The following is an 18,394-nucleotide window of genomic DNA, read 5'->3' on the forward strand; positions in this document are numbered from 1 at the left end:
TTTATATTTAGCTGAAATCCTGCTCCTTTCCCCACAGATTCCGGCACAGCCCAATGAACTAGAGGGGCTAAGGGAGGAGGAGGGGGCTGGAGGAAGACAGGGGACCTCAAGGCATGGAAGGTGCTGTCCCCCCCAGAGGTCTAGATCTATCTGAAGGACCTGGAAGGGTAGGAGGTGAAGTGTCGGTCCCAAGATATCAGCGTGTGCCAAGTCCAGGCTTTGGCCACGTCGACCATTATTTTGTCACTCTCTAGTCCCGTCCAGATGTCCCCAGAAGAAAACAGGGGAGATAGAATACAGAGTAGGAAGACCCAAGCCCTAATCTGGAACCAGGCTTGGAGGTATACTCGTTAGGGACGTGGATTCAAATCCAAGCTCTCCTCTGCCCCTCACTAGCTGGATAGCCCAGCACAGGTATGTGCTTAATAAACAGTGGCTATGGTTATTAGTCACTGTGGGTGGAAGGAAACTGCTCAATTCCTCCAACTTCAAGGATCTGCTCAAAAGCTGCTTCCTCCATGAAGCCTTCCCAGATTAAACTCATCTATTCAGCTAATAGCGCTGGGCTAGACACTAGGGCTATAGAGCTAAAGGAGCAGGCCCTCACAGGACCCCAGTGCGATCCGAGATGGATGTATATAATTGCCACAGAGAATACTAAGTTCCAGAAGCCACTTAAGCTCTAGTTCGACAAGACCTATTTTCTTTTGTTCTCCACTGTATCTTAGAGCCAAACATAGCACCTGGCACATAGAGAGGTAGCACAGAATAGTGGTTGAGAACGTACCTGGGTAAACAGATGGTGGTACGCTCACACAGTGACGGAACAGCATGCAGCCAGGAAAAGGAACAGAGTGCCGATCTATGCTGCAATGTACATGAACCTCAAAAACATGATGCTAAGTGAAAGAAGCCAGGCATACAATGTCACATATGGAATGATTCCATTTATATGAGGAGTCCTGAATAGGCAAATCCATAGGGACAGAATGCAGATTAGAGGTTCCCAGGGGCTGGAAGGAGAGGGAAATGGGGAGTGACAGTTTAATAGGTGTGGGGTTTCCTTTTGGGGTGATAAAGATGCTTCGGAACCAGAGAGAGGTGATAGTCGTGCAATGTCACTGAACTATTCACTTTTTTTTCTATTCAGTCTCCATAGAGACTGTCAAAAATTGCCAATGCAGACTATATCACAAGACATCACGGCCGGGTATGGGAAAAGTTTTCAATTACCAATAATCACGCCTCAGGTAAACCTCATTGGCTACGATACTGCCACTGCGCAAAGATAATCTGTTCACTTTTGAGTGGTTAATTGTATGTTACGTGAATCTCACTTCAGTTTTTTAAAAAAGAATATATCCAGGTTCACTTCGTGGTCATGTTAAAATGTGAAAAAACACTTGATAAAATTAACACCGATTCATGACTTCACAACAAAAACAAACAAACTCTAACAGTGTAGGAATAGAAGGAAACTTCCTCACGTTGTTAAAGGCAGCTTCTAAGTACCTACAGCTAACACATTTAATGCTGAAAGTCTGAATACTTAAACACTTTTCTCCCTAAGACTGGGAACAAGACAAGAATGTCTGCTCTCACCACTTCTATAAAACATTGTACTGGAGGTCCTAGCCAGGACAGTAAGGCAAGAAAAGAGTAGGAAAATACAAAGTTAAATTGTCTTTATTTATAGACATGGTTATGCATAAAGAAAATCCTAAGGAATTTACAATAGAACAAAACTTTTAAAACTAAAAATTCCATTTAGCAAGGTCAAAGGATACAAAGTCAATATATAAAATGTATTTCTTTATACTAGCAACAAACACTTGAGAAATTAAATGTATAAAAATGTTTATGATTGGCCAGGTGCAGTGGCTCCCGCCTATAATCCTAGCACTCTGGGAGGCTGAGGCGGGAGGATCTCTTGAGGTTAGGAATTTGAGGCCAGCCTGCGCAAGAGGGAGACCCTGTCTCTACCAAAAGTAAAAAAAAATTAGCCAGGAGTGGTGGTGCACACCTCTATTCCCAACTACTTGGGAGCCTGAGGCAGGAGGATCACTTGAGCCTAGGAGTTTGAGGTTACAGTGAGCTATGATCATTCCACTGCACTCTACCTGGGGTGACAGAGCGAGACTCTGTCACAAAAGAGAAAAGAAAAGAAGACCTGATAGCATCAAATAGGATAAAATCCTTAGGGATACATGTAACAAAACATGTAAGATTTTTACACCGAAAACTACAAAACCCGGCTGAGAGAAAGTAAAGAAGATTTAAATAAATGGAGACATATACAGCTTCATGTGTAAAATGTCAATTTTCCCCATATTGATCTATAGATTTAACAGAATCCTGATCAAAATTCCAGTAGACTTTTTCTTTTTTTGGTAGAAATCATCAAGTTGATTCTAAATTGTATACGGGAATCCAAACAAACTAGAATAGCCAAAACAATTTTGAAAAACAGAACAAAGTTGGAGCTATTTGATTTCAAGAATTACTGTAAATCTGTAGTTATCAAGAAAGTGTAGGCCGGGTGCAGTGGCTCACGCCTGTAATCCTAGCACTCTGGGAGGCCGAGGCAAGAGGATCACTTGAGGATAGGAGTTCGAGACCAGCCTGAGCAAGAGTGAGACCCTGTCTCTATGAAAAAATAGAAAGAAATTATCTGAACAACTAAAAATATATAGAAAAAATTAGCCGGCATGGTGGTGCATGCCTGTAGTCCCAGCTACTCGGGAGGCTGAGGCAGGAGGATCGCTTGAGCCCAGGAGTTTGAGGTTGCTGTGAGCTAGGCTGATTCCACGGCACTCACTCTAGCCCAGGCAACACAGCGAGACTCTGTCTCCAAAAAAAAAAAAAAAAAAGAATTACTGTAAATCTACAGTTATCAAATAAGTGTGGTATTAGCATAACAATAGACATATATCAATTAAACAGAATAGAGAGTCCAAAAATAGATATATATACACATAATCATTGATATTTGACAAAGGTGCCAAGGTGATTCAATGAGAAAAGGAAGCTGGCACTGAAACATATCTATATGGAAAAAAAAAAATCATGACCCCTGCCTCACACCATACACAAAGATTAACTCGAAATGAATCAGTGACCTAAATGTAAAAACTAAACCTATTAATCTTCTAGACTAAAACACAAGAGAAAACCTTTGTGACCTAGGCATAGGCAAAGATTTCTTAGGACACAATAAATCATAAACAATGAAAACAGCTGACAGATAGAACTTTATAAAAATTTTAAATTTTCATTCTCCCAAAAACACTATTTAAAAAAAATTAAACTGTAAGCCACATATTGAGCAAAAAATATTCATTTTATATATATATACATACACAACAAAAGACTTGTATCCAAAATATCTAAAGAACTCTTACACCTAAATATTAATAATAAGACCAATAACCCAGTAAAAAAAAACAGGCAAAATAATTGAACTAATACTTTGCAAAAGAAGACATACAAATGGCCAATAAGCATAAAGAAAAGATGTTCAAAATCTTTAGTTGGCAGGGAAGTACAAATTAAAACCACAATAAGACACCACTACACACAGACGAGAATGGCTAAAATTAACAGGACAGATGATACAAAGTGTTGGTGAGGGTATGGAGCAACTGGAGCTCTCATCCACGGCTGGTGGGAGTGTAAAATGGCACAGTTACATTGGAAGAGTTTGGCAGTTTCTTATAAAGTTAAATATACACTTGCCATATGATCTAGTAATTCTACTCCCAGCTATTTGCCTGAGATAAATGAAAATGTCCATACAAAAGACGTCTACGTGAACTTCAGAGCGGCGTTTTTCATAATAGCCGCAACCTGGAAGCCACCTGAATATCACTCAACAGGAGAAATGAACAGATGACTTGTGCTCTGTCTATCCAGTGGAATACTACTCAGCAACAAAAGAAGAAAGAATTAACAATGTATGGAACAATGAAGATGAACCTCATAAACGGTTCTGTTTAGCAAAAGCAGCCAGTCACAGAAGAAAACTACTTGCATGGTTTCATTTATATAAAATTCTACAACAGACTAAATAATTTATAGTGGTAGAAAGCAGATCGGTGACCGCCTGGAACAGAGGCAGGAGGATGGATCACACAGTGGCAAGAGGGAAAAATTGGAGGGATGAAAATATTCTATATCTCCATTGGACTTTTTTATTGTATTATATATAAATTATACCCTAATAAAATTGATTTAAAAAATATAAGATTCTGCCTGGCTTCAATTCTTGGCTCTGCCACTTACTAGCTGTGTAATTCATTTATTATTTACTTAATTATTCACTGATTAATGATTAATTTCCCTTTTCTATTTTCTCATCTGAAAAGTGAGAATAATAATAATACATACATCCCTTTATGGGTAAAAATAATAACAATTCCCTCATAGGATTTGTGTTTGTTTTTAGATAGCCTCATAGGGTTCTTGATATTTAAATGTAAGTGAGCTAATTTATTGAGAACTGTGGAAGCCAACCTTCAAGAAGGCCACCAGTGATGGCTGCCTCCTGGTACTCGCGCCCCTGTAGTGGCCCCTCCACATGGACAAGGGCTGATCTCTGTAACCAACAGGCTATAATGGAAATGATGATCTGCAGATTTTGAGATGAGGCCACAAAACACATTGAGGCTTCTGCTCTTGGATCACTCTTTCTGGGGGAAGCCAGCCGCCATGTTGTGAGCGCACCCAAGCAGCTCTGTGGAGAGGTCTGCATGGCAAGGAACTGAGGCCTCCTGCCAGCAGCCACCTGCCAGCCATGTGCCTGAGCCAGATGCACCCTGCAGCCCCAGGCAAGCCTGCAAGAGGGCTGGCTGACACCTTGACCACAACCTCATGAGCCAGAACCTCCTAGCTAAGCTGCTCCCAATTCCTCACTCACAGAGACTGTGTAAGGTCATAAATATTATTGTTTCAAGGCATTACGTTTTGGAGTAATTTCTTACGCGGCAGTAAATAACTAATACGAACACTGCTTATAATAATAGCTAACGTTTATCGAGCAGGTATCACGTCACTTCCTATTACTACTGCCACTACTACTGGCAGGTACTAGGTTGGATTTTCTCCATCTGCCCATCTAGAGCTACTCTCCATTCTTTCCACCCTGCTCTGTGCCCAAAGAAGCCGGCCTGTCCAGACTCCACAATCTCCCAAGTCCTCTGGCTTCTAAGCAGGTTTGGCCAAGGAGGAGATGGAAGGAGAAGGTAGAATGAGTCAGGATATTTATTGATCTCCTCCCTCCTGCAAGGCACCTCAGGCTGGCTATGTCCCTGAAGGTCACAGCTTCTCTTAAGGTGACTCTCTCTACACAACTCTTTCTGGCTAGGGGGACTGCTCCCTTCCCTCAGCCCGCCAGGCCTAGGAGGGTAACAACCCTCGCACCTTCACCAGCCCGGGCACTGCACTAGCCCTTGTGATTTCCCTGTACCCTGCCCACGCCTAAATAATTTGAGCGTGCCATCTGTTCCCTTCTGGGACTGATCGGCCACCCCAATTTAAGAACCTCTGCCTTAGAGAAGGAAGTAGAAGTTCAAAGAGAAGCAGGGAGATAACTGGGACGCAAATGGGAAACCAACAATGTCACCCAGAGCTGTGCTGTGCAGCCGATAAGCACTAATAGATGCTTATTGAATGAATGAATGAATGAATGAATGACTTGGCGGGCACTGGGGAGGACCCACCTGCCCTTCCCACAGGTGCTGCAAACATCATGTCAGCATCTGAGCTACTTCAGCCGGACACAGGTGACCAGGTCCCCAGCCCAGCCCGGAGTCGAAGCTTCAGGAAGTCTTGCGTTGGAAGGATGAACACACAGCCCAGGACACCCAGGAAGCAGCCCCCAACCTCAGTGAGAGACTCAAGAGTTATTTTTGAAAAGCAGGCAGGGCCTGCGGGCGGCCCTGGCAGAGGCAGAGCGCGGAGCTGGGAAGGGGAGCCAGGAGCAGAGAGAGAACAGACAGCAACCGCAGAACCCACGCCCCATGCCTGTGACGTCAGCCCCGCACACTGTGACATAATGCGGTGGCAGAGGCAGGGGAGGTGTCCTGCATCCCCCTCGGGAATTTTAATCGTGGTAAAATATCCATAACATAAAGAAATTTATCCTTGGGAATGTTTAACCCACTCCCTCCCCAGGCTGAATGACACTGGGGACCAGGTTCCTGCAAGAACGGGGAGCTGGGAACCTCAGCCAAAAAGATTCGTGGCCAAATGGTGTGTGAGGTTTTGCTCAAGTTTGAGAAATTCCTGAAATTGGAGGGAGGGTCATTGCTCCAGGCAAAGCTGGGGGCCAAGGATTAGGAAACAGCCGACACCCCTACAAAATAGCAAGAAGGCAGAGGACTCCGGGGGGAGCAGGGGAGCAGGGGTTGGACTTGAGAGGAAACTGAGGGGTGCAGGGGGGCAGAACGCGGCTGATGAACTGTGCAGGTGAAGGGAGAAGTGATTGCAACGGAGCAGGGGTCACAGGCAGGCAAAGGGAGCCATCAAGTCCCCAAAATAACTGCTGCTTCTGCGGGAGAAACTGGAACTAATCAAGGTGGGGATGATCCGAAAATCCCTCAGAGAGAGGCTGCTGGGAGGCCCCTGTCTCCAAGTAGAGATTGGAAGGGAGGAAATATACAAGCAACGAGGTTTGTCCTGGAAAACAGTGCCAACACGAAAGCAAGGTCTTCCTACGGCCTCAGTCAGAGGGTTGCAGGGCGCTAGTGCCTACTGAATGCCTACTGTATGCCTGGTGCTGCAGCATATGGCTAAGCACATGGGCTCTGAAATCAGCCTGCCGGATTTGAATTCCTGCTCTATTTCTTGCTGGCTGTATGACCTCGGACAAGTCCCCACGCTGAGCCTCAGTTTCCTTGACAGCAAAATGGAGACAAAATTCCATTCCTGCCCCGTAGGGTAGCTGAGAATAAGTGATCAATGCGTGAAAACATTTTTTTTTTTTTTTGGTAGAAATGGTGTTTCACTATGTTGCCCAGGCTGGTCTTGAACTCCTGGCCATAAGTGATCCTCCCACCTTGGCCTCCCAAAGTGCTGGGATTACAGGCGTGAGCCACTGCACCCGGCCTCATGAGAACTTTTATTATGACTCTTTCCAGCAACCCTGGGGGGAGAAGTTTAGGCTTCTGTCTCCTCATCTTACAGCAGAATAAACAGGCTCAGAGAGCCCAAGGCCACATGGCTGAGATGCAGAAGTGTCGGGATTCCGACCCAGGTGACTAAGTCGAAACCATGTCTGTTCACATGTCTGTTCACTAGTCCGGGCTGCCCTGGCCCCTCCTCAGCAGGCAGGAAGGATCCCAGGCAGGGCCCAGCACCTCTGTCCAGGGAGGCAGATCCAGCATGGACATTGGAAACAACCTCCAGGAGAGTCACGTGGGGTCCAGAGGGGTGAGCATTGCCCTAGACTCACTGTGGGACCTTGACCGAGTCCTTTCCCCTCTCTGGGCCTCAGTTTTCCCAGTTGCAGAACAAGGGGTGGTAGCAGGTGATTCTGGTTCTGGAGAGGCTGCACTCTTGCTTGTCGGTGTCTGGTACCAGCGGCAGTGAGAGGAGGAAAAGAGAGAGACCTGGGCAGCTGCACGGTGGTCTTTCTTCGTTGTTCCCCTCCCTCCCTCTGGGGAATAGCTCCAGGCAGAAGGAAAGGAAAAAGCAAAGGCCAGGAAGTGAGAGTGAGCATGGCATGCTTGGGGAGCTGCAAGCAGAACAGTCTAGGAATCTGGTTTATTCATTCATTCGATTATTCAACCAACGTCTATTACTGTGTGCCAGGCACTGTGCTAGGTACTGCGGATGCAGCACTAAACAAAACAGAAAAAAAACACTATTTTTATGGGGTCATATTCTGATGGAAAAAATAACCAAAATCAATAACCAGGGTCACTTGTAAATGGGATAAGTGCTACATTAATAAAAGCAAATATTTATAAAGCATCTACTAGGGGCCAGGCATTGCTAACACATGTTAAATAGTTTAATCCTGGCCAGGCACAGTGGCTTACACTTGTCATCCTAGCACTTAGGGATGCTGAGGTGGGAGGATGGCTTGAGGCCAGGAGTTTGAGACCAGACTGGACAACATAGCAAGATCCTGTCTCTACAAAAAATAGAAAAATTAGCTGGATGTGGTGGCACATGCCTGTAGTCCCAGCTACTTGGGAGGCTGACCCAGGAGGATTGCTTGGGCCTGGGATTTTGAGGGTGTAGTGAGCTATGATCACACCAATGCACCCTAGCCCAGGCAATAGAGTGAGACCCTATCTCAAAAAGCACAAACAAAAAAAATATAATCCTTACTACAACCTTTTATGAGGTAGGTGCTATTATCATCACCCCCATTTTACAGCGGAGGAAGCTGTGGCACAGAGAGGTGAAATAACTTGCCCAATGCCACGCAGCTGGTACACAGCAGAGGTTAAGATTCAGATCCAAGCCATCTGGCTCCATTGTGCTGGCTGATGGGAGAGCATTTAAATAGGGCAAATTTATCCAGGGAAGAGCCCTCTAAAGAGGTGACATTTGAGCCAGGATACATAAGATGTGAGCTATGGGAAGTCCAGGAGGCAGAAGGTTCCAGATGGAAGGAACATTGAGTGCAAAGCCCCTGAGGCAGGTAGGAACAAGACAGGTTGGAAGAAGAGCCAGGAGGCCAGTTTTAGCTGGAGCAGGGGACAGAGGTCAGAGATGTGCTCAGGGCAGACACGAGGGGTTGGGGAGGAGCCTCATCTGTCCTCCCTCCACAGGGAGGCTCAGAGGACATTCCCAGGATCCTCCCCGCTGCTCAGAGGGATGCTCAGGAGGCCCGGCCTAAAGCGATGATTCTGACGGGCGTGGCTCCCTCTGCCCACTTCAGGCCAATTAAGCCCAGGCAAAGATCATCTTCCCAGGGGCCTAGTGCTGGGAAATGGCCCCAGCTGAGCCACCCGCCTGGCTGCTGTTTATCCTGGCAGCCACCTCGTGACTGATGGGGACACGGAAGGGCTCATCTCATTCCTCACTCCTCACTCTAAATCCACATCCTCCCAGGCCCTGCACTCCCCACAGGGCCACAGATGGGCCCTTCTGTCCTTCAGCTGAACCTGGACAGCCCAGCTCCTGCCCTCGGGCCCCCCGAGGCCTGAGTCCAATCCCAGCTCAGGGGGAGGACGGGCTGTTCCCCAGTTTGGTCACAGAGGGTCTGCGAGTCCAGAGTCTGGCCTTAGGGAGAATCTTCGAGGGATGGAAGGTCTCCATGTTCCTAGACATACAGACCTGAATTACACACCAATGCTACCCTGTGTGCTTTTGGGAAAATGGCTTCACCTTTCTAAGTCTCAGTTTCCTCATCTGAAAATCAGGGACAATAATAGTAATACCCACCTCATAGGGTCACTGTGAACATGAAATACAGCATGTCTGAGAGGGAGCTTTCTTGGGGAACGTTCTCTATCTTTACTGGGAGGTAGTAAATAAAATTCAATGAAATATACACTTTAAGATTTATGCCTTCTACTGTATGGACATTATAGCTCAATTTTTTAAAAGGTGCCAAGTGCCTGGCGCGTGATTAACACCATGTATTAGCAAGTATTCGTATGAAGTATTCCATAATATTTGTTGAATAAACACCAGTACTTTTCCATATTTTGTTTATCATGTATTTGATTCCCAGTGCTCTGGGTGCCTGGATGCCTAAGGGAGCTCAAACTCAACATGTCCATGACTGGGTTCTCCCCTTCACCTCAGTCTTGTTCCTCTCGGGCCTCCCAAACTGCCCAGTGGCTCAATACAGAAATGTGGCCGTCACCCTGCCTGCCTGCTCCCCACCCATCCTCTCCCCAGCCCCTCACAGCCAACTTATTACTTATTACCAAGACCCCCAGCAGTGGGCTATCTCCAAAGATGGCCCCCAACAATCCCCGCCTTCTCTGGAAGGGCATGCTGACCCCCCATCAAAAGACAGAGCTTCACCAGATGCCAAAGAATGAAGCTGGACCCCTATGTCACTCCACATATAAAAATTAAAATGGATCAATAACCTAAAGGTAGGCATTAACACTATAATCAGAAGAAAACAGAGGGGTAAATCTTCATGACCTTGGAGTTGGCAATAGATTCTTAGATTTGAAAGCTCGAGCAACAAAAGGAAAAACAGATACATTGGACTTCATGAAAAGTAAAAGCTTTTCTGCATCCAAGAATATTGTCAGGAAAGTAAAAAGATAGCCCATAGAATGGGAGGCAATATTTGCACATCATATACCCAATAAGGGTTTAGTATCCAGAATATATAAAGAGATCTAACGACTCAACAACGAAAAGACAAACAACCCAGCTAAAAATGGGCAAGGTAATTGAATATACATTTCTCCAAAGAAGGTATGCAGATATCATGGCCAAAGAGCATATGAAAAGATGTTCAGCAACACTGGCCATTAAATAAATGTAAATCAGAACCACAATGAGATACCACCTTATACCCACTAGTAGGGCCTTAACTTAAAAAAAAAGGGGTGGGAGGAAGAATAACAAGTGTTGGTAAGGATGTGGAAAAATGGGAATTTTTGTTGTCTTAGTCAGTTGGGGCTACTAAAAAAAAGTGCTATAGATTGGGTGGCTTATAAACAACAAAAGCCTATTTCTCACAGTTCTGGGAGCTGGAAGTCCAAGATGAGAGTGGCAGCATAGCCAGGTTCTGGTGGGGGCCACCTTACAGGTTACAGACTGTCAGCTTCTCACTGTACCCCCACATGGTGGAGAGAGGACAAGAGAGCTCTCTGGGGTCCCTTTTATAAGGGCACTAACCCCATCCGTGAGGGCACCACCCTCATGACCTAATTACTTCCCAAAGGCCCCACCTCCTAATGCCATCACATCAGGGGTTAGAATTTCAAAATATGAATTTTGGGAGGATACAAACATTCAGTCCATTGCACTCGTGCATTGCCGTTGGGAGTGTAAAATTGTGCAGCTGCTGTGGAAAACAGTTTGGCAGTGCCTCAAAAAGTTAAACATAGAGTTACCATATGACACAGCAATTCCATTCCTAAAAGAATTGAAAACAGGGACTTGAACAGATACTGGTTCACCAATGTTCCTATTAGCACTGCTCACATGGTCAAAAGCTGGAAACGACCCAAACGTGCACCAACAGACGAACAGATAAACAAATTGTGGTCTATGCACACAGTGGAATATTATTCAGTCATAAAAAGGAACAAAGTGTTGATACATGCTACAACATGGATGAACCTTGAGGACATCGTGGGAAGTGAAAGAAGCCAGACACAAAAGGTCATATATCGTATGCTTCCTTTTATACGAAATATCCAGAATAGGTAAATCCATAGAGACAGAAAGCAGATTAGTGCTTCTGCTTCCGGGGAGGGAGAATGGGGAGCGATTGCATAATGGGTATGGGGTAATTAAAAAGTTTTGAGGAGGCCAGGCACAGTGGCTCACGCCTGTAATCCCAGCACTTTGGGAAGCCGAGGTGGGAGGATCTTTGAGGCCAGGAGGAGTTCTAGGTCACAGTGAGCTGTGATTGGACCACTGCACTCTAGCAGCCTGGGTGACAAAGCGAGACCCTGTCTCTAAGAAAAAAAAAATAGTTCTGAAACTAGGAAGAGGTGGTGGCCACACAAGATTGTGACTGCACTGAACTGAGCCTCCCCCCACCCCCAGCCAACAGCCACACCGACTGCCAGCCATGTGGGTGAGGCCATTTTGGACCATCCAGCCATCCCAGGGCCCCCACACGATGCAGAATTGCCCTTTAACTCCACAGAATCATGAGAAATAATAAATTATTATTGTTTTAAGCCACAAAGTTCCCTACCTCCAGCCCAGCCTCCTGAGCTCCATCCTGCCCTGCAGCCAGAGGGAACCTTCCGGCCCCTGATCTTGTTTTCTCAGTCCTTCAGACGGTATCGAAGCCCTTCGGTGTGGGCAGCAAAGCCCTGAATGACCTGTCCCTGCACATCTCTGCAGCCCCAGTGCCCCTCACCCAAACCCCACCCGCGACTACGCATAGTTCCTGGAACTCAACACGTCCCCCTCCCTAGCACAAGCTGTTCCCTCTTCCTAGAACATTCTTTCCTACCTCCTCTCTCTTCTCCTGGCTAACTTTTTCTCCTTGGGGCCTCAGCTCAGACACCACCAGCTCCAGGAAGCCTTCCCTGCCCTCCCAGGCCGAGTCAGGTACCCCCTGTGGATGCCTTTCCCCTGTTCTTGTCCCCATATCACAGTGGCTGCTTCTGTATTGCTCTTGCCTGTTTACCAAGCTGCCTCTCTCGCCATGCCGTGAGCAACTTCAGGACAGGGACAAAGTGTTCTTTGTGTTCCCAGAGCCTAGTACGGGCCTGGCACACAGTAGGTATTCAGGGAAGCCCAGGGAAAGGGAGGTGGCAATTTTGTAGTGTGGGTTGGGGACCACCTCGTTTCTCACATGAGACCGGTGTGTGAGTGAGACTGAGCTGTGGACTTCCCCGAGCTCCCCTCCTCCCAAAAAGGCCCTGGTCACTTGAAGGGGGCTGGAACAGAGGTCAGGGAGGGACTGCTAGGGGCCCAGGCAGTCGATGTCAAGGCTGGGGGAAGGGAGCCCTTCTCCGTGTCCCCAAAACCTCCTCCCCAACACGTGGACTGTAACGACTGAATGACGTACTCATCTCCCCAACAAAGAGTGGCCTCAATAAAGAGTGTCATGCAGGGGTTACTTGCACAGGCCCTCCAGGCAGGCAGATGAGGTTTCAAATCCTTGGCTCTGCCACCTCCCAACTATGTGACTCTGGAGGAGTCACTTCCCCTCTCTGATGCCCACTCCCCTCATCTGTGAAATGGCACAATAACGGCCCCTCATAGCCTGGCACGAGGAATAAATGAAACAATGTGTAAAAAACACTTAGCACAGTTGCCGGCACATGGCAGGCTCTGCGAAATGTTAACTAGGTCTCTGCTTGTCACCCTGGGAGCCACACTGATCTAGGCCTAGCCCTGTGCCTGGCACACAGGGACTCAGCCAACGCCTTGGGAATGAATGAATGAGGAATCTGCCTAGAAAACAAGAACGATCATTATAGCGCACAGTATTCATGCATCTTTACGCTTGTGCCCATTTTATAGGTAATGACATTGAGGCCTGAGGGCATGCAGGACATAGGTAGTGGAGGCTGGATTAAACCAGGCAGTCTGAGTCCTCTAACCAGTGAGCTACCACCCTACACTGCCTCTCAAAGCACCAAGGCCTGCCTTTCCTGTCAGTTCGGCTGCTGACCAATCAGCTGCATGATCTTGAGCACGGGAACCTCTCTCCAGGCCTCAGTTTCCCCACCTGCCATGAGAGGGTTACAGGAGCCAGTGTTGAAGGCCAGATCCTATTGGTCCGACACTCCAGGCCTTGGCCAGCGTCTGACTGGTGCTAGTGACCCACTGACCCGCCAGCCCCAGCTGGGGCAACACTTCCCATGGGCCGGACTGTCACAGGTGGGGGTCATTGCACACTGACAATTGCACTATCACCCCCTCCCACATTGGGGAGGTTTGGCCTCTGCCTATTCCCAGCTCCCCCAGGGTCTCTGAGGGAAGCTGCGGCGGCCACCCCCAGATGTCTATTCCTGTCCCTGGCCTAGCGCCGTGCTGGGGAAGCAACAGCTATTTTGAGGCCCTTCTCCCTCCAAGTGTGAGCGCTGGGAACATCCCGAACTGGGAGGCCGCCCATCGCAGCCTTGCCTTGGATCTGGGCCACGCCAGCCCTGTGGCTCTGCCTCTTTTCCCAGCTCCGGCGACATGATCAGCTCTGATCACAGCCACCACACTGGGACAACCCGGGAGAACTGATTCCAAGGGGCTTCTGCTGCAGCTCAGTGTGTCTGGGCCTTGCCCTTCAGGGGCAGGACTGGAGCAGCCAAAGCTGGACCCATCAGCTGGGAGAGGCAGCTGCTCTGAGCCTGAAATTGGGAAAGACAGTGCTGAGAACAGTCATATAAAAATACCTGACATTTCTTGAGCGCTCACGATGCCCCAGGCCCTGATCTAAGCACTTGATGAGGATGTAAGTAATTTAACCCCCCCAGAGAAGAAACCGAAGTTCAGGGATGGGAAGTGACTCGCCCAAGGTCACATAGCTGGTAAGTGGCTGAGTCAGGACTTGAACCTAGGCAAGCTGGTTCCAGCGTTCATGCTTTTAATCACTTTTCTCCCAGCCCAGGACAAGAATTAGGAGAATGAGTCGGTCCCTCCTTGCTATTCTCGGCCCAGCCAGACCACCTTGGTGAGCTCAGCTCCCTCACCTGTAAAATGGGGATAAAGACAGTACCCACTTCCAGAGCTGAGGTGAGGATTAGCAGTAACATTCTTTGGGGACTGAGGCTCAGTAACTTCTTTAAGTCATGAAACAAACATACACATATGTCCGTTTGTCTGTTCAGGCTGCTGTAACAAAAATAGCACAGACTGGGTGGCTTAAACAACAAACGTTCATGCCTCAGTTATGGAGACCAGAAAGTCCAATTTAGAGGTGCTGGTAGATTCGGTGTCTGATGAGGACCGTTTTCTCGCTGTGGCCTCAATGGCAGAAAAGGGAGAGTGTACTCTCTGGGGTCTCTTTCACAAGGGCACTAATCCCATTCATAATGGCTCCACCCTCGTGACCTAATCACCCCCCAAAGGCCCCACCTCTTAATACCATCGCATTGGGGGTTATGATTTCAACATATGAATTTGGGGGAACACAAACATTCACTCCATAACAACATGGTAAAATAAAATGGTACAAACAGTGACACAGTAAAAAGTGAGACTCTTCTACTTCACATCTTAAATCCTACCCCCAGAGGTGACCACCACCACCAACTTCTCCTGTCACCTTTTGGAAACTGCCCGTGCAAATAAAGACAGAGAAGCCATAGAGGATAGTGGTTAAGAACACAGACTGCCTGCTCCAAATGCTGACCCTGCTGGGTACTAGCTATGTGAAGCTTGGACAAGTTATGTGTTTTCCCTGTGCCTCAGTGTCCTCATCTGTACAATGGGATTCATAAAATTAAGTACCTGCTTTATAGGGTAGTTGTGAAGTTTAAATGAGTCAGTCTATGTAAAGTGTTTGGAACATTCTTGGGCACGTAGTTGTCCAATGTCCAATAAATACACACACACAATGGATCCCTTCTGACAGACATTGAGGTAGACTTTTGCAATTGCAAATGATGCTACAAGACACATCCTCACTCACCTGTCATTTGGCACAAGTGCAAGAATCTCTGTGGGATAAATTGCTGGTGAAGAAATTGCTGGGTCAAACAGTCGTGCCCTTGTAATTTCAATTACTTTTTGGATGAGCAAATTCTTGCAGCAGGCAGGGACAGGGAAAGACGTCTACACGGCAGTGAGGACGCGGGAGGAGGGCGATCCAGTGTTTTGCCTGAGGTCCAGGCAGGGCCGCATCTGCCCCGGCAACCTGGAGGATGCAGCGGCTCCCCAAGCCCCTGGCCAAGCAGATGCAGAGTTTAATTTGATCTAGATTGTCCCCAAAAGCATTTTACAGAAAATTGGTTGATAGGATTAGAGGAGCAGGAGTCCCTAATGAGCAGCGGCTGCTTAACAAATACTGAAGCGATACAATTTTGCTTTGCCACCAACCTCCGTGGCGGCACCCAGGCTCTGCTGGGGACTCCCTGGATGCCAAAGACACCTCAGAAAGGGACCCCAATTGGGTTATTTCTCAAGCATCATTCTAGGTCCCAGACATCCCAGAATAGGAAGTGAAGAGCAAGGGATTAAAAGCACAGATTTTGGGGTAAGACAGAGGTCAACCCAAATGGCTGTGTGAACTTGAGCAAGTCATTTTCCTCCCTGAGCTTCAGAGAATAATGGGACCTACCTTCGTGGGGCTCTGAGTGACTAAATGAAGTCAAACACAGAAAATCAGAAAGTGCTTAGTATGGTGCCTGGCACAGAGAGCCTAATCAATGACAGCCCAGGGAACAAGGATGAAGAATAAAGACAGCTACTCTGGGTCCCACCCCAGAAGGCCCTGGGAACAAGATACAAGATTGCAGCCTCTCACCCCCAAACCCAATCTAACGGGAGCTTTTTGGCAGTTGTACCACCCACGTCCTCATTTCCAGATTTCCCCATCTGCGAAATGGGTCGTGTGAGTGCTACCTCCGCCCGCCCGAGGAAGACCTTGCCCCGAGGAAGACCTTGCCCGAGCTAATGCTACTTTTGTGTCTGATCCAAAAGGGCAAAGTGAGAGTGGGGACGCTCAGCTGGGAAGGAGGAGAGGGACCCTGGGGAGGTTTCCGCGGCCCCAGTCTCCTCCCCCATCCATCCGATCTGGTGGTCTAGGGTCTACTCTTCCCCGCAGAAGGGCGACTGCAGTGATGCTAGTAACAGCGGCTACCCCGTGGATCCCGCCGGTCCCCGAAGCGGTGAAGGGCACAGGCTCGGGGCAGACGCTGCGGGGTCGGGTTCCTGCCTGAATCCGACTCTCGGGAGGTGACGGATGGGGGATCCAAGGCTCCCCGGCGCGCTAGGGAGGGAGGCGAGGAGGGGACAGACTGGGAGCGCCCTCGGCCCGGGCACGCGGGGCCCCGGAGGAGCCGCCGCCCCTCCACGCCTCCGCGGGCGGATTCCCCCGCGGCCTCCCGCGCCGCGCGGCGGGGACCCGGGTGGTTGCAAACAGCCGCCGGCCTCATTAGGAGACGTGTAATTAGGCTGGCGGAGCCCGGGCGGCGCGGGCTAATTGCCACCGGGAGCTGCTGAGCCGCCGACGCCGCCCGCCAGGCTTCCGCCGCGCGTCTGCACCCCTGCGCGGCCGGGAGGGGCCGGGCCCGGTCGGGCAGGGGGAGGCCTGCTGGGAGGAGTCAATCATCCACCCAACACGGCGTGTACTATGCGCTCGCTGTGCCTGGCATTTTGCCCAAGTAATCCCGCCTGGGTTTCGTGCCCACCCGGGAGGGAGAAACCATTATCCTACTGCACACACGAGAAAACCGGTCTCTGCAGACGGGATCAACCTGCCCGACAGCACCTGGCCGGCAAAGGGCGGGGCTCGAACACACGTGTCGCCTCTCCGTCTCACTACCGTAAGTGGACAGGTGAAGCCGTGCACAGGAGGACCTCTAACCTTGCGCCTAGACCGGAGCAAGGGCTCTGGGAGTCAGGTGGCTTTGGGTTCGAATTCTGATCCTGCTCTTTTATGGGTGCTTTGGTCTGAGCCCCAACTGCACGTGGGCGAGGAGTTGGGATGAAGTGAGGGAAAGGCTGGGAAGCGGTCGGGGCGGAATGTCCAGGGAGTGTGGAGCGCGCTGAGGCCTGGGCTCGAGCAATCCGAGCACTGCGGGCCTCTGGCGCCCCCTGCTGGCCAAACGAGGACGTTGGCGACACTTGCTGGAGAATGAGGTGGTTCTTGGGTGGGGAGAAAGAGCGGTCATTGGTCCCTCAGCGGGGCCAAAGCGCTCCCTCCTCCCCTTCTTCCCTCCCCTTCCTCAGCATCCCTCCTTCAAGGTGCCGAAGGAGAGTGGGAGATGGGAAAATTGAGAACTCATTCCAGATCTTGCAAATAATCGGTTGTGAACGTTGCCTCCCCTCATGGACCTCATAGGGCCAGCCAAGGTCATGACACTTCTACAAATAGTCAGGCATGGGCATAAAGACCTAGCTACAAGGCCATACATCAAAGTACTGGGTATAGGTAGGTCTGGTGGTTCACACCCGTAATCCCAGCACTTTGGGGGGGCCAAGGTGGGAGGATCCTTTGAGGCCAGGAGTCCGAGACCAGCCTGAGCAAGAGTGAGACCTTCTCCCTAGAAGTTTTAATGGAAGTTTAACTGGAAATGCTCTATAGCTTAATCTTAGAGGTGGTCACACAAATCTATATATGTGCAAAAATTCGCTGAGTTGTATACTTAAGAATATGCAGTTATACCTCAATACGACTTTTAAAAAATATTCAAATGAAAAGGAAAGTACTAAAGAGTATGATCCTCTATTCTTAAAAACAAAATTAAAGGAAACACATAATTTAACAAAGGTCACAGTTCTCAAACTGTTTTCTCCGTCTCAAGACCCCTTTACACTTTTGTTGTTGTTGTTGTTGTTAAATAAAATTACTAAATTTTTCTCTCTTTTTTTTCTCTTCCCACCTATTTTTATGGCAGAATACACTCTTAAATTATTCAGGATTCCAACGAGCTTTTTTTTTTGTGGGTTATATCTACCAAGATTTACCATGGACATTAAAACTGAGAAATGTAGGCCAGGCGGTGCCTCCCGCCTGTAATCCTAGCACTCTGGGAGGCCGAGGAGGGAGGAGGTCAGTAGTTCCAGTCCTGCCAGAGCAAGAGTGAGACCCTGTCTCTACTAAAAATAGAAAAATTAG

At 48.4% G+C, this 18,394-nt stretch overlaps 1 non-coding gene across 1 annotated transcript; it reads right to left on the bottom strand.

Moving 5' to 3' along the window:
- Window positions 1-1,150: 1,150 nt before the first annotated feature.
- Window positions 1,151-1,290, bottom strand: LOC123626303. Its single transcript, XR_006730793.1, has one exon. It is a non-coding gene; the product is annotated as a U4 spliceosomal RNA (small nuclear RNA).
- Window positions 1,291-18,394: the final 17,104 nt, after the last annotated feature.

Source organism: Lemur catta, chromosome 21, assembly GCF_020740605.2.
Source record: "Lemur catta isolate mLemCat1 chromosome 21, mLemCat1.pri, whole genome shotgun sequence".
NCBI classification, from domain to species: Eukaryota; Metazoa; Chordata; class Mammalia; order Primates; family Lemuridae; genus Lemur; species Lemur catta.